General features: G+C 35.7%; 1 non-coding gene across 1 annotated transcript; it reads left to right on the top strand.

Moving 5' to 3' along the window:
• Positions 1-1,882: 1,882 nt before the first annotated feature.
• On the top strand, positions 1,883-1,989 carry LOC141654379 (small nucleolar RNA R71). The gene has a single exon (XR_012547939.1). It is a non-coding gene; the product is annotated as a small nucleolar RNA R71 (small nucleolar RNA).
• The last annotated feature ends 11,973 nt before the right edge of the window (positions 1,990-13,962 follow it).

The following is a 13,962-nucleotide window of genomic DNA, read 5'->3' as shown; positions in this document are numbered from 1 at the left end:
TTGGTTTGGTTGGAAATTTTGTTGAGGTGGCCTTTGTTGTTGGTTTTGACTTTGATGGCCCGGTGGGTAATTGTACCTTTGTTGTGGTGGAACATAGGCATTTTGTTGTTGTTGAGGTTGAGGCACAAAAGTTTGTTGTGGTTGAGGGTTAAGCACATTGTGTTGGAGTATGTGTCCTCAACAATGGTGCGATCACATTATTGAAACTCATGGTAAGAATACATAAATAGATGATTCATTTATATAAATCAACTGATCAACATTAATCGGTAATGATTGGCTGACTAGAGTTTGACATTACTGTCGTTTGACGGTGGTGGTCAGTTGATCCGTTAAGGTCACACCTAAAGGATGAAACCCAAATAGATAATTAATTAATTGTATTTGATACAGATTAATTAATTCCTCTTTATGTGAGTTGAATTGTATATCTTATTGTAATATGATTAAATAAGATTAAATTTAGTAATTAAATGTTGAGTTACTAAATTAGTTGAGGTTTTATAAATATTTTGAGGTAGAAGTAATAAGTTATTTATATTTACAAGGAGTTGTAAATTTAACTAACTAGTAATTATGGGACCCGTTATATATTGATATAATGGTAGTATACTACTTAAGTGTTGGGAGTATATTATAAGATTAATTATAACATTTAATTGTTAAATGATTATATTAATAATTAATTATGTAAGATAATTGATCACATGACTTATAATCATTTGTGGGACAAATGTGAAAAATAAAAATGGACTAAAGTGGCACATGATCGCCGACCATATGGAGTATATTATATTGTTTTGGTTTGTCCAAATTTTTAGATAAGATCATGTGATGACATCTTATTATGTCACCATAATCATTTCATTCACTACTACACTCTACTCATTTGCATGTGAATAATTTAAGAGACAAAAATACTCCACTTGTGTGGTGTGTGTGCCGTGAAAATGCTCTTATAAGAGGATCATTGTGCTTGTTTTTACTACTCTTTTTATGATTATTCTCTACATGCAAACCTCAAAAACTCACACAAAATACTAATATTAATCATCTATTACTAAGAGTAGTAATATTAATAATATTAGTAAAATTAGGGAATAATACTACATAATAACTAGTCATTATTAGTATTATTTTTGGGTTGTAGTCTTGGTGTAACTAAGAGGAGTTGTTCACATCATTGAACCTATGGTGTTTTGGAGGATCATCCTATGTTAGTTAGCTCAAGATCTAGATTATGAAGGAGTCCAAATTTAGTGCCCATGAATCCGTCTCATCAATGTAAGAAACCCGTTTTCTCCTAATCTTGTTATTTTTGTTATGCATGCACTAGATCTAATGACTAAACATAAGAGTAATTTAGATCATCAATTAAATGAGTTTATTTAGAGGGTTATTGAATCCTTTCACATTGTTGCTTTTGTAAGACAAGTTTAGGTCAAATATCGTGTTCGGGATATAAGTATTTGAAAATGTACCCGGTGGAAAGAACTTTCAAAAGCATTTACCAATAGTAGCTTGGCAATGAGCGGTGTAATGACCCACACCTCCTCAACCTTCGCAAATAACAATTTGGCTAGTAGAGGACACGACATTGAGTTGTTGAAGAGAGGTAACCGCATTTTGAGCCTCCAACTTTTCTGGGAGCTATAAGATTTGAGCTTTAAAAATGGTAGTGTCGGAAGTTTCCTCTTTACCTTTTATAGGTGTACCCCAGGAATTGATATATTGGGCATCATGAATCGCCATGGATTCAATCGTGGCATGAGCAATATCCGTGTTAATTTGATCAAACCGCCCATTGTTGGCAGAATCAAGAATTCTTCGGGACTCGGCACAACATCAATTGTAGAATATTATAGCTAGGAACCAAGCATCCAACCCATGATGTGGGCATTGCCTTTGCAACTCCTTGTACCTTTCCCAAGCTTCATATAAGCTCTCAAGAGCTTGTTGACGGAATCCCGTGATTTGGCTCCTCAAAGTTTGAGTTTTCCTCCAGTGGGAAAAACTTTTGATTTAAAGCAAGAGCCAAAGTTTCCCAATTGGTGATACCCATGGCGGTGCGATCAAGGCTATTGATCCATAGTTTTGCATTCTCCTTCAAAGAAAAAGGGAAAAGTATTTCCCTAATTTGAGCTTGAGTGACTCTCATTTACCGAATCATAGAGCAATAGTCACAAACATTTTGAACATGCAAATTGGGATCCTCTAAAGGACTTCCCCCAAATTGCTTCCTCTCCACAAGGCTAATAAAAGCCGGTTTGATCTCAAACTCCGAGGCGGTAATTTGGGTAGTAGTGATACCCGCCGGGAGCATAGCCGCGGTGGGCTTGGAATGATCGGAAAGTTTCACCATCTTTTTTATTTGAGATGGCGGCGGTGGTGGTGGTGGTGGTGGTGGTGATGATGAACTAGAAACTTCCTCCTCTTCAAAAGCTTGAAGATCGTCTAAGACTTTCTTGCACTTTTAATTTGCATGGGAGAAGCGGCCTCTTTAATTTCTTTCAAAAAATGCCGTCTTCTACGCAAGGTTTTCTCGAGCTCGGAATCAGGTGAAACCAATTCTCCAATGCGAAAAGACCTAGGCATAGGACAACAATCTCAAAAACGTTGTAAGCAACGGTCTCAAAGAACAAGTGTTCCTCAAGACAAAAGAAAACAATATAAAAATCAACAATTCTAAACGCAATAAAACCGTGCTCCCCGGCAACGGCGCCAAAATTTGATAGGCCTGTCGCACACCTAATCAAAGATAAAATTCTCTAGACACAAATGAATGTAGTACAAGGAGTCGAATACAAGGAGACGGGAATTGCGTTATGAAATGCTATGAATAGAAATCTATCAAGGTCGATTACGATTGGTTTGTTTGATAAAAGAGTCTAGGGGAGTCGGTTCACACATGCAATTGTACATAGATGTTTATGTTAAACTCAGAATATATGACATTGTTAATTGTTTAGGTCTTATGACAACCACCTCACGGCCTTATTGTCAACCATAGGTCGGGTCCAAGAGAACTCTTGTTATGACTAGGTCATCCTACTAACACATGTTTAGTCTAATTCGATTCCGTGCCTCTCAACTTATAGAACGAATTAACAAACTTAATCAATAATTATGACCATTAAACAATATTACATCAACCTAATTCAACATTTACAAATATTAATCATGTATGGCTTCCCTATTCCTTAGACATATAAAACTACTCACTCATAGTGAAAATGAAATTAACAACAATGTATGAAATGATAAACATGATAACAATGGCATTATAACTAAATGAAATATTATAAATTATTAGTAAACTAAATAGAAAAAACATATAAATTAGTGAAATGCTAAAGACGAGAAAAGTAACATGAAATGTTAATGATAAACTAGTGTTGATAATAACTTGATAGTAATATGAAATAACAAACTAATATAAAATGCAAAAAACTAAAATGTAAATTATATAACAACGATAATGGAAAATGCAAAGATGAAATAAACTAGAATCGAAATTACCGAAATAAAGAACTTGGAACTTGAGCAATAAGAATACAATATGAAACCTAATAAACTTGAAAGGAAAAATTGTATTACTTAGAACCAAATGCTTAACTTGAATTGTTTAATGATAGGCTATCGCACAACTATGCAAAAATAAATACCCTAGACACAAATGAATGTAGTACGTAGGGGTCGAATCCACAGAAAGACGGTAGTTGTTAATTAGTTGTTATGGAGTGAATTTTATCAAGGTCGGTTATCATATGATTGGTTGGTTGGATAGTGGAAGATAACAATATTGATAAAGAAATAGTCTAGGGAGATCGGGTCACACATGCAAATTATGTAAATTCTCAAATTAAACATAGGTGTTGATAAATCGTTAATTGTTTAGGCTTAAAGACATCCACCTCACGATATTAGTGTCAACCATAAACCGGGTCCTAGAGAAACTCTCGTTTATGACTAGGTCATCCTACTACACATGCTTAGTCTAATCCAATTCCGTGCCTCTCGACTTATAGAACGAATTAACAAAATTAATCTAAGGTAGTGATCAATTATCAAAGACTAACAAAACAATGCAAACATGTAGAAGAAACAATGAGACGATATTATAAAATCGTTGTTCAACAATTGCAAGAACTACTTATGCATGGTTTCCCTTATTCCCTAGACAATTGAATTACATATGCATAATGAAAACTAATCTAATGACATATGAAATGATAAAGATAAACATACTAAAAAATAACAAAATAATACTAGAAATGAAATTACCTTGACAATGGAAATAGAACTTGAATATAGAAGAACAAATACTTGAAATGGAAATTGTAAGTGAACTTGTAATATAAATTAAAATGCTTAAAGAAATTGTTTGTAACATAAAGGGAATGATAAAGGGAAACCTAATCTAAACGAAACTTAGAAATAAAATGAGAGTATAAAACTTTTGTAGGAAGTATGTAAGAAGTGTGTAAGAGATGTCGACCAAAGCTTCTAATTATAGGGGAACAAAGGAAGTAACGTTCGGGCATAGAGGGGGCTAACCCCGATCGGGGCCACCAACCCCGATCGAGATCGTGGCTTTCTAGCTCGATCACCTTAATTCCTCTAGGTAATGCCTATGGAATCCAATGCTTAGCGATAAATGCCCTATTAAGCGTCCGACAATGATCTTTAATCTTGGCATCCAATGCACTCTAGCATCCTAAGCTTCCAACTTAGTTGGACTTCAAATTTTGGGCTTGACTTTACATAAGACTTCATTTTGCATTTTCATTTTAATCCATATCTTTATGCAAGCAAATCTATGTAACACTTCAATGATGGTCCAACTCATACTCCACACTTAGCCTTGTATACTAGCTCTTGCAAATTTGTTAGAAATAAGCTCCTAAAAGCTCAAGTTCCTACAAAATGTGACAAACCATGCAAAGACAACTGGAATACAATATTAGCTCATAAAACAACTACATTAGTGCAAATGATAAATATATCAGAGCTAATGTAGGGGGTCAAGATGTATATAAAATGGACTTATCATTTAAAAAAGGAAATGCTTAACAATATGTAAACTAATGAAAACTAGAGAGTATTTGTGCTTAACGCTATATGAAAGGTGTAAGATAGTGTTAAAAGATATAAAGAGGTGTAAAAAGATATCCTACAATGACGGATTGAGGCCCCTATTTATAGTAAAATAGGGGCATAACGTAAAATCCATAGAGCAAGGTAGCCCCAATCGGGGCCTGGCCACCCCGATCGGGGTCGTAGGTTTTCTAATTTATTGCTTTAATTCCTCATTGATCATCACAAGGTATCCCATTCTTCGTCATTAAGCTCCTTAATCAACCGGTTAATTGCATCATTTTGGCATCCTAAGCTTCCCAATTGACTTGATCTTTGGACTTTCTTTTGGGCTTGACTTTCATTTCTTCACTTATTCATCAACCCAAGCTCCATGCTTCCTACTCGGGTTTGGAATTTACCAAAACTCCCTTCAGCAGTCATGCTTAATCTTGTTAGCCTCATGAACTTGTGCACTTGCTACTTTGACGGGAATAAGCTACTAAAAGCTTAATTTCCTACAAAACACAATGAAAACAAGCAAACACAACTAGAACACGAAATTAGCTCACATAATCACTAACATTAGTGCAAATGACATGTAAAATAGAGCTAAAATAGGGGGTAAAATCATATATAAAATGGACACATCAAATGTATATAAAATCATACAATAATAAAGTACTTTAAATAACGATTACAACCTTAACTAAAAATTGTCTCAAAATAACTAAACATGGTTTATTAAATCGATTACATGCTCAAAACTGGATGATGTCTGAACTCAATATAGAAATATTAATGTCTGACAAATCACTAGACCAAATGTGAGACTAGACTCGCGATGGACTCTGTCATCTTGTCCCAACCTCTGGCATAACATCCACATCAGCTCTTATTCAAAACATGCTCAAAACTTGAATATAGAAGAACAAATACTTGAAATGGAAATGGTAAGTGAACTTGTAATATAAATTAAAATGCTTAAAGAAATTGTTTATAACATAAAGGAAATGAAAAAGGGAAACCTAATCTAAACTAAACTAAGAACTAAAATGAGAGTATAAAAGTGGTGTAGGAAGTATGTAATAAGTGTGTAAGAGGTGTCGCTAAAGCTTCTATTTATAGGGGAACAAAGGAAGTAACGTTCGGGCATAGAGGGGGCTAACCCTGACCTGGGCCACCAACTCCGATCGGGGTCGTGGCTTTCTAGCTCGATCACCTTAATTCCTCTAGTTAATGCCTATGGAATCAAATGCTCAGCGATAACTGCCCTATTAAGCGTCCAATAATTATCTTTAATCTTGGCATCCAATTCACTCTAGCATCCTAAGCTTCCATCTTAGTTGACTTCAAGTCTTGGGCTTGACTTTGCATAAGACTTCCTTTTGCATTTTCATTTTAATCCATATCTTTATGCATGCAAATCCATGTAACACTTCAATGTTGGTCCAACTCATGCTCCAGACTTAGCCTTGTATACTAGCTTTTGCAAATTTGTTAGAAATAAGCTCCTTAACGCTCAAGTTCCTACAAAATGTGATAAACCATGCAAAGACAACTAGAATACAATATTAGCTCATAAAACCACTTGATTAGTGCAAATGACAAATATATTAGATCTAAAGTAGGGGGTCAAAATGTATATAAAATGGACTTATTAAACTCCGCCAAGCTAAACCCTTGGTTATCCTCAAGCAAGCACAAAATACAATGTATGATAAGGACAAGGGTACGAGCAACAATCATCATATCCAAATGTAATTCCCGTCAAGTAACTTTAGAGCACAATGAATCAAATCTCGAAACAACATGGGCAAAGGGAAAATGCAACAACATGGATGAGATTTATATGACGGCGTAGCATGAATGACTTCAAATGGACGTTTCGAGTCTTGCATGATCTTATTGACATCAGACTCCTCACGGGAAAAACACCCACACTCATATTATGAATAAGGCAATTTATATGTGAATGTGACACTCTCCTATCTTCGACTCAAGAGAATGCGCCCGCAATCTAGTATGGTAGACATTCCAAATCAACAAGACAATGCTAACAAGAATGCACAAATAGAAGCCAAGAGAAGAGATAAAAAAGGCTAGGGGTCATGGGTAAAAAGTGGACAAATGAGTTTGGATATGTGGAGTTAAAGGTCAAGCTAATCAACAATCCAAACGAGTAAAGAGTGTTTAAATAACCCAATACCAATCTTATAGCAATAACCCATTGAACCAAAGCAGCATATGGCCCGAATTAAAACTTTTAGAACACAAAATGAACTTCCCAACTCAATTTCTTCATAAACTATGGAAGATCAATCGTCTCTTTTTCTTTTTCATCAAAACTTTCTTTTCTTCACATTTTTTTCATTTCATCTCTTTTCATCTTTCTTTTCTTTTCATTTTTCTTTTCATTCATTTTTTCCTTCTTCCTTTCTCACTTTTCTTGCACAACACAACGGGAATTAGTGATCCCGTCAACATCATCAACCTCACAAAAAGCACTCTAAACTCATCAAGATGGTTACTAGCTCAACAAGGCAGGCAATTTGAAATGTAGCTAGAGACGAATATTTGGTAGCATATAATGAGAAAAGGCTTAATAGTAGGTGATTCATGTGAGAAATTATAACAAAAAGGCTTCATGTGCAAACTATCGTAGCATGTATAAGAATAAGGAACCAATGCCATACTTGTGCGTTTTGATGTAACTCACACCAAGAGGAGAAACTACACACACCTAATGAGACCGGGTAAAGATGTACCGGCCTTTTTGAAGGCTCTAACTTACCATTTATGTAGCTTACCAATGTTAAGATCAAGTCTATTTTGTCCAAAATTCATCCCTCACCCACTATGTCAAGACATCCCCATGTAAGCAAAACCTGTCAAAAGCGCGACTCATTAGCTTAATGCAAAGAGAAAAGACATTATGCATAAGATAAAAAGGGTGGACACAACACACATTTTTTAATGATTTTTTTCAATTTTTTCAAAGTTTTAGGTTTTAGATTTCCCATAACTAGACTCACTAAATCCCTCCCCCGAGCTAGAACAATACATTGTCCTCAATGTGTAAAACAAAGAAGGACACCCAACAAAGGGAGATGAGATCACACATGCGGAAATAAAGAAAGGAAAGAAAGTATACAAACGCGAAGAAGCTCCCCCAAGCTAGCTTAAAAACAGGGTAAAGTCCAATCCAAGTAGCAAAGTACCTGCGAAAGATAAGCTACTACATACGAAAGCAAGCTAAATTTCTTATTGTCCTAACTATTACATCAAAACCAAATAAAAATTGCAATTGTCCAAAAACTATAAATTGTCTCAAAAAGCATAAATAAAATAAATTTACCGAAATGAAAATTCATTGCCCTCTAAAAAGCATGTCAACGCCCTTAGAAGTTTATCATATTCCTGCGCATAAGCAATACGCAAGCATATGTAAGAAATTAATAAGATATAAGCATGAAAGATCAAAGGCAAGAAATGATTATCTTATCAAATTGCCCATGAGAGATTTCAAATAGAACCATCGTACTCCCCTCGTCAGCAAGAGAAGGAGCATCATGCTTAAGACCATAAAAATAACCGTTAGTGCACAAATTATAATCATGAACGGTCTCAAATTGGTGGTATGAAAACTCTAGGTGGTAGGACTCATCAAAAATGGGGGGTTCATCCCACTTAACCTTTATATTAGCATCACTAAGTCCTCCATCAACTTCGAATTGGTCAACTACATCCCATGTGAGAGGATTTTCAAAGGTTTCAAATGACTCGGGCAAAACCTTATCCGTTTCACTATGGTCGGGCTCAAGCGTTTCCATGGCACGCGTGTCAATTACCTCCTCCACGAAATGGTAAATTGGAGCGACAATACGGGGCATTTCAATAATGAAAATCGGTTCATCGTCATCGTCATCCAATAATTCAAAATGGTTAAGGTCAAAAGACTCACATTGGGAGGTTGGAAGAGCATAAGGAGAGGAAATAATCTCACATTGGCTTGCTTCCTTTTGAGAAAATTGTTCCAAACGAGTTTGAAGCACTTTGAGCTCCTCTTGAATATGCCACATATCGAATTGGCGTTCTAACGCCGACATTCAGTAGCCATGGAATCTAAAAAATTCCAAAGTTTCGGCCCAATCATGTTGTAGAGACTCCCATTACTCAACTTTAGAGCCAATCCACGGCACTCAGAATCCATGCCACCAAGCACAAAATGACCCAAGTAATCCCCATCAAGGATATGTCCAAGGGAGATGAGACCATCGCAAAAGTAGTCGAATCGGTCAAGATAGTCAGGAAAAGGCTCATCTTAGAGTTGTGGGATGAATTCGTAACTCATTATGAAAGGCCAAGCTTTATTACCTACAAAATAGGCACTAAAACTACAAAGAAACCGTGAGAATATCTCAAGGAACAAGTGTTCCCCGAGACAAAATAAAACAAGATAAAATTCAACAACTAATTAGCAAACAAAACCGTGCTCCCCAGCAACGGTGCCAAAATTTGATAGGCTATCGCACACCTATGCACAAAAAAATACCCTAGACACAAATGAATGTAGTACGTAGGGGTCGAATCCACAAAGAGACGGTAGTTGTTAATTAGTTGTTATGGAGTGAATTTTATCAAGGTCGGTTATCGTATGATTGGTTGGTTGGATAGTGGAAGAAAACAATAATGATAAAGAAATAGTCTAGGGAGATCGGGTCACACATGCAAATTATGTAAATTCTCAAATTAAACATAGGAGTTGATAAATCGTTAATTGTTTAGGCTTAATAACACCCACCTCACGATATTCGTGTCAACCATAGACCGGGTCCTAGAGAAACTCTCGTTTATGACTAGGTCGTCCTACTACACATGCTTAGTCTAGTCCGATTCCGTGCCACTCGACTTATAGAATGAATTAACAAATTTAATTTAATATAGTGATCAATTATCAAAGACAAACAAAACAATGCAAACATGTAGAAGAAACAATGAGACGATATTATAACATCCTTGTTCAACAATTGCAAGAACTATTTATGCATGGTTTTCCTTATTCCCTATACAATTGAATTACTTATGCATAATGAAAACTAATCTAATGACATATGAAATGATAAAGATAAACATACTAAGAAATAACAAAATAATACTAGAAATGAAATTACCTTGACAATGGAAATAGAACTTTAATATAGAAGAACAAATACTTGAAATGGAAATTGTAAGTGAACTAGTAATATAAATTGAAATGCTTAAAGAAATTGTTTGTAACATAAAGGAAATGATAAAGGGAAACCTAATCTAAACGAAACTAAGAACTAAAATGAGAGTATAAAACTGGTGTAGGAAGTATGTAAGAAGTGTGTAAGAGGTGTCGGCCAAAGCTTCTATTTACAGGGGAACAAAGAAAGTAACGTTCGGGCATATAGGGGGCTAACCCCGATCGGGGCCACCAACCCCGATCGAGATCGTGGCTTTCTTGCTCGATCACCTTAATTCCTCTAGGTAATGCCTATGGAATCCAATTCTTAGCGATAAATGCCCTATTAAGCGTCCGATAATGATATTTAATCTTGGCCTACAATGCACTCTAGCATCCTAAGCTTCCATCTTAGTTGGACTTCAAATCTTGGGCTTGACTTTGCATAAGACTTAATTTTGCATTTTCATTTTAATCCATATCTGTATGCATGCAAATCTATGTAACACTTCAATGTTGGTCCAACTCATGCTCCACACTTAGCCTTGAATACTAGCTCTTGCAAATTTGTTAGAAATAAGCTCCTAAAAGCTCAAGTTCCTACAAAATGTGACAAACTATGCAAAGACAACTGGAATACAATATTAGCTCATAAAACCACTAGATTAGTACAAATGTTAAATATATCAGAGCTAAAGTAGGGGGTCATGATGTATATAAAATGGACTTATCATTTAAAAAAGGAAATGCTTAACAATATGTAAACTAATGAAAACTAGAGAGAATTTGTGCTTAACGCTATATGAAAGGTGTAAGAGAGTGTTAAAAGATATAAAGAGGTGTAAAAAGATGTCCTACAATGACGGATTGAGGCCCCTATTTATAGTAAAATAGGGGCATAACGTAAAATCTATAGAGCAAGGTAGCCCCGATCGGGGCCTGGCCACCCCGATGGGGTCGTAGGTTTTCCAATTTACTGCTTTAATTCATCATTGATCATCACAAGGTATCCCATGCTCCGTCATTAAGCTCCTTAATCACCCGGTTAATTGCATCATTTTGGCATCCTAAGCTTCCCAATTGACTTGATCTTTGGACTTTCTTCTGGGCTTGACTTTCATTTCTTCACTTATTCATCAACCCAAGCTCCATGCTTCCTACTCGGGTTTGGAACTTACCAAAAACTCCCTTCCGCGGTCATGCTTAGTCTTGCTAGCCTCATGAACTCGTGCACTTGCTACTTTGACGGGAATAAGCTACTAAAAGCTTAATTTCCTACAAAACACTATGAAAACAAACAAACACAACTAGAACACGAATTAGCTCACATAATCACTAACATTAGTGCAAATGGCATGTAAAATAGAGCTAAAATAGGGGGTAAAATCATATATAAAATGGACACATCAAATGTATATCAAATCAAACAATAATAAAGTACTTTAAATAACGATTACAACCTTAACTAAAAATTGTCTCAAAATAACTAAACATGGTTTATTCTATCGATTACATGCTCAAAACTGAATGATGTCTGAACTCAAAATAGAAATATTAATGTCTGACATATCACTAGACCAAAATGTGAGACTAGACTCGCGATGGACTCCGTCATCTCGTCCCAAACTCCGGCATAACATCCACATCAACTCTTATTCAAAACATGCTCAAAACTTCAATATAGAAGAACAAATACTTGAAATGGAAATTGTAAGTGAACTTGTAATATAAATTGAAATGCTTAAAGAAATTGTTTATAACATAAAGGAAATGAAAAGGGAAACCTAATGTAAACTAAACTAAGAACTAAAATGAGAGTATAAAAGTGGTGTAGGAAGTATGTAAGAAGTGTGTAAGAGGTGTCGACCAAAGCTTCTATTTATAGGGGAACAAAGGCAGTAACGTTCGGGCATAGAGGGGGCTAACCCCGATCGGGGCCACCAACTCCGATCGGGGTCGTGGCTTTCTAGCTCGATCACCTTAATTCCTCTAGTTAATGCCTATAGAATCAAATGCTTAGCGATAACTATCCTATTAAGCGTCCGATAATGATCTTTAATCTTGGCATCCAATTCACTCTAGCATCCTAAGCTTCCATCTTAGTTGACTTCATGTCTTGGGCTTGACTTTGCATAAGACTTAATTTTACGTTTTCATTTTAATCCATATCTTTATGCATGCAAATCCATGTAACACTTCAATGCTGGTCGAACTCATGCTCCACACTTAGCCTTGTATACTAGCTCTTACAAATTTGTTAGAAATAAGCTCCTTAACGCTCAAGTTCCTACAAAATGTGACAAACCATGCAAAGACAACTAGAATACAATATTAGCTTATAAAACCACTAGATTAGTGAAAATGACAAATATATTAGAGCTAAACTAGGGGTCAAAATGTATATAAAATGGACTTATCAAACTTCGCCAAGCTAAACCCTTGGTTATCCTCAAGCAAGCATACAATACAATGTATGATAAGGACAAGGGTACGAGCAACAATCATCATATCCAAATGTAATTCCCGTCAAGTAACTTTAGAGCCCAATAAATCAAATCCCAAAACAACATGGGCATAGGGAGAATGCAACAACATGGATGAGATTTATATGACGGCGTAGCATGAATGACTTCAAATGGACGTTTCGACTGTTGCATGATCTTATTGACATCGGACTCCTCACGGGAAAAACACTCACACTCATATTATGAATAAGGCAATTTATATGTGAATGTGACACTCTCCTATCTACGACTCAAGAGAATGCGCCCGCAATCTAGTATGTTAGACATTCCAAATCAACAAGACAATGCTAATAAGAATGCACAAATAGAAGCCAAGAGAAGAGATAAAAGAGGCTAGGGGTCATGGGTAAAAAGTGGACAAACGAGTTTGGATATGTTGAGTTAAAGGTCAAGCTAATCAACCATCCAAACGAGCAAAGAGTGTTTAAATAACCCAATACCGATCTTATAGCAATAACCCATTGAACCAAAGCAGCATATGGCCCAAATTAAAACTTTTACAACACAAAATGAACTTCCCAACTCAATTTCTTCATAAACTATAGAAGATCAATCGTCTCTTTTTCTTTTTCATCAAAACTTTCTTTTCTTCCCTGTTTTTTCATTTCATTTCTTTTCATCTTTCTTTTCTTTTCATTTTTCTTTTCATTCATTTTTTCCTTCTTCCTTTCTCACTTTTCTTGCACAACACAACGGGAATTAGTGATCCCGTCAACATCATCAACCTCACAAAAAGCACTCTAAACTCATCAAGATGGTTACTAGCTCAACAAGGTAGGTAATTTGAAGTGTAGCTAGAGACTAATATTTGGTAGCATATAATGAGAAAAGGCTTAATAGTAGGTGATTCATGTGAGAAATTATAACAAAAAGGCTTCATGTGCAAACTATCGTAGCATGTCTAAGAATAAGGAACCAATGCCATACTTGTGCGTTTTGATATAACGCACACCAAGAGGAGAAACTACACACACCTAAATGAGACCAGGTAAAGATGTACCGGCCTTTTTGAAGGCTCTACCTTACCATTTATGTAGCTTACCAATGTTAACATCAAGTCTATTTTGTCCAAAATTCAACCCTCACCCACTATGTCAAGACATCTCCATGTAAGCAAAACCCGTTAAAAGCGCGACTCATTAGCTTAATGCA

This window comes from Silene latifolia, chromosome 4, assembly GCF_048544455.1.
Source record: "Silene latifolia isolate original U9 population chromosome 4, ASM4854445v1, whole genome shotgun sequence".
NCBI classification, from domain to species: Eukaryota; Viridiplantae; Streptophyta; class Magnoliopsida; order Caryophyllales; family Caryophyllaceae; genus Silene; species Silene latifolia.
This window is presented reverse-complemented; position numbering and strand designations above follow the sequence as displayed.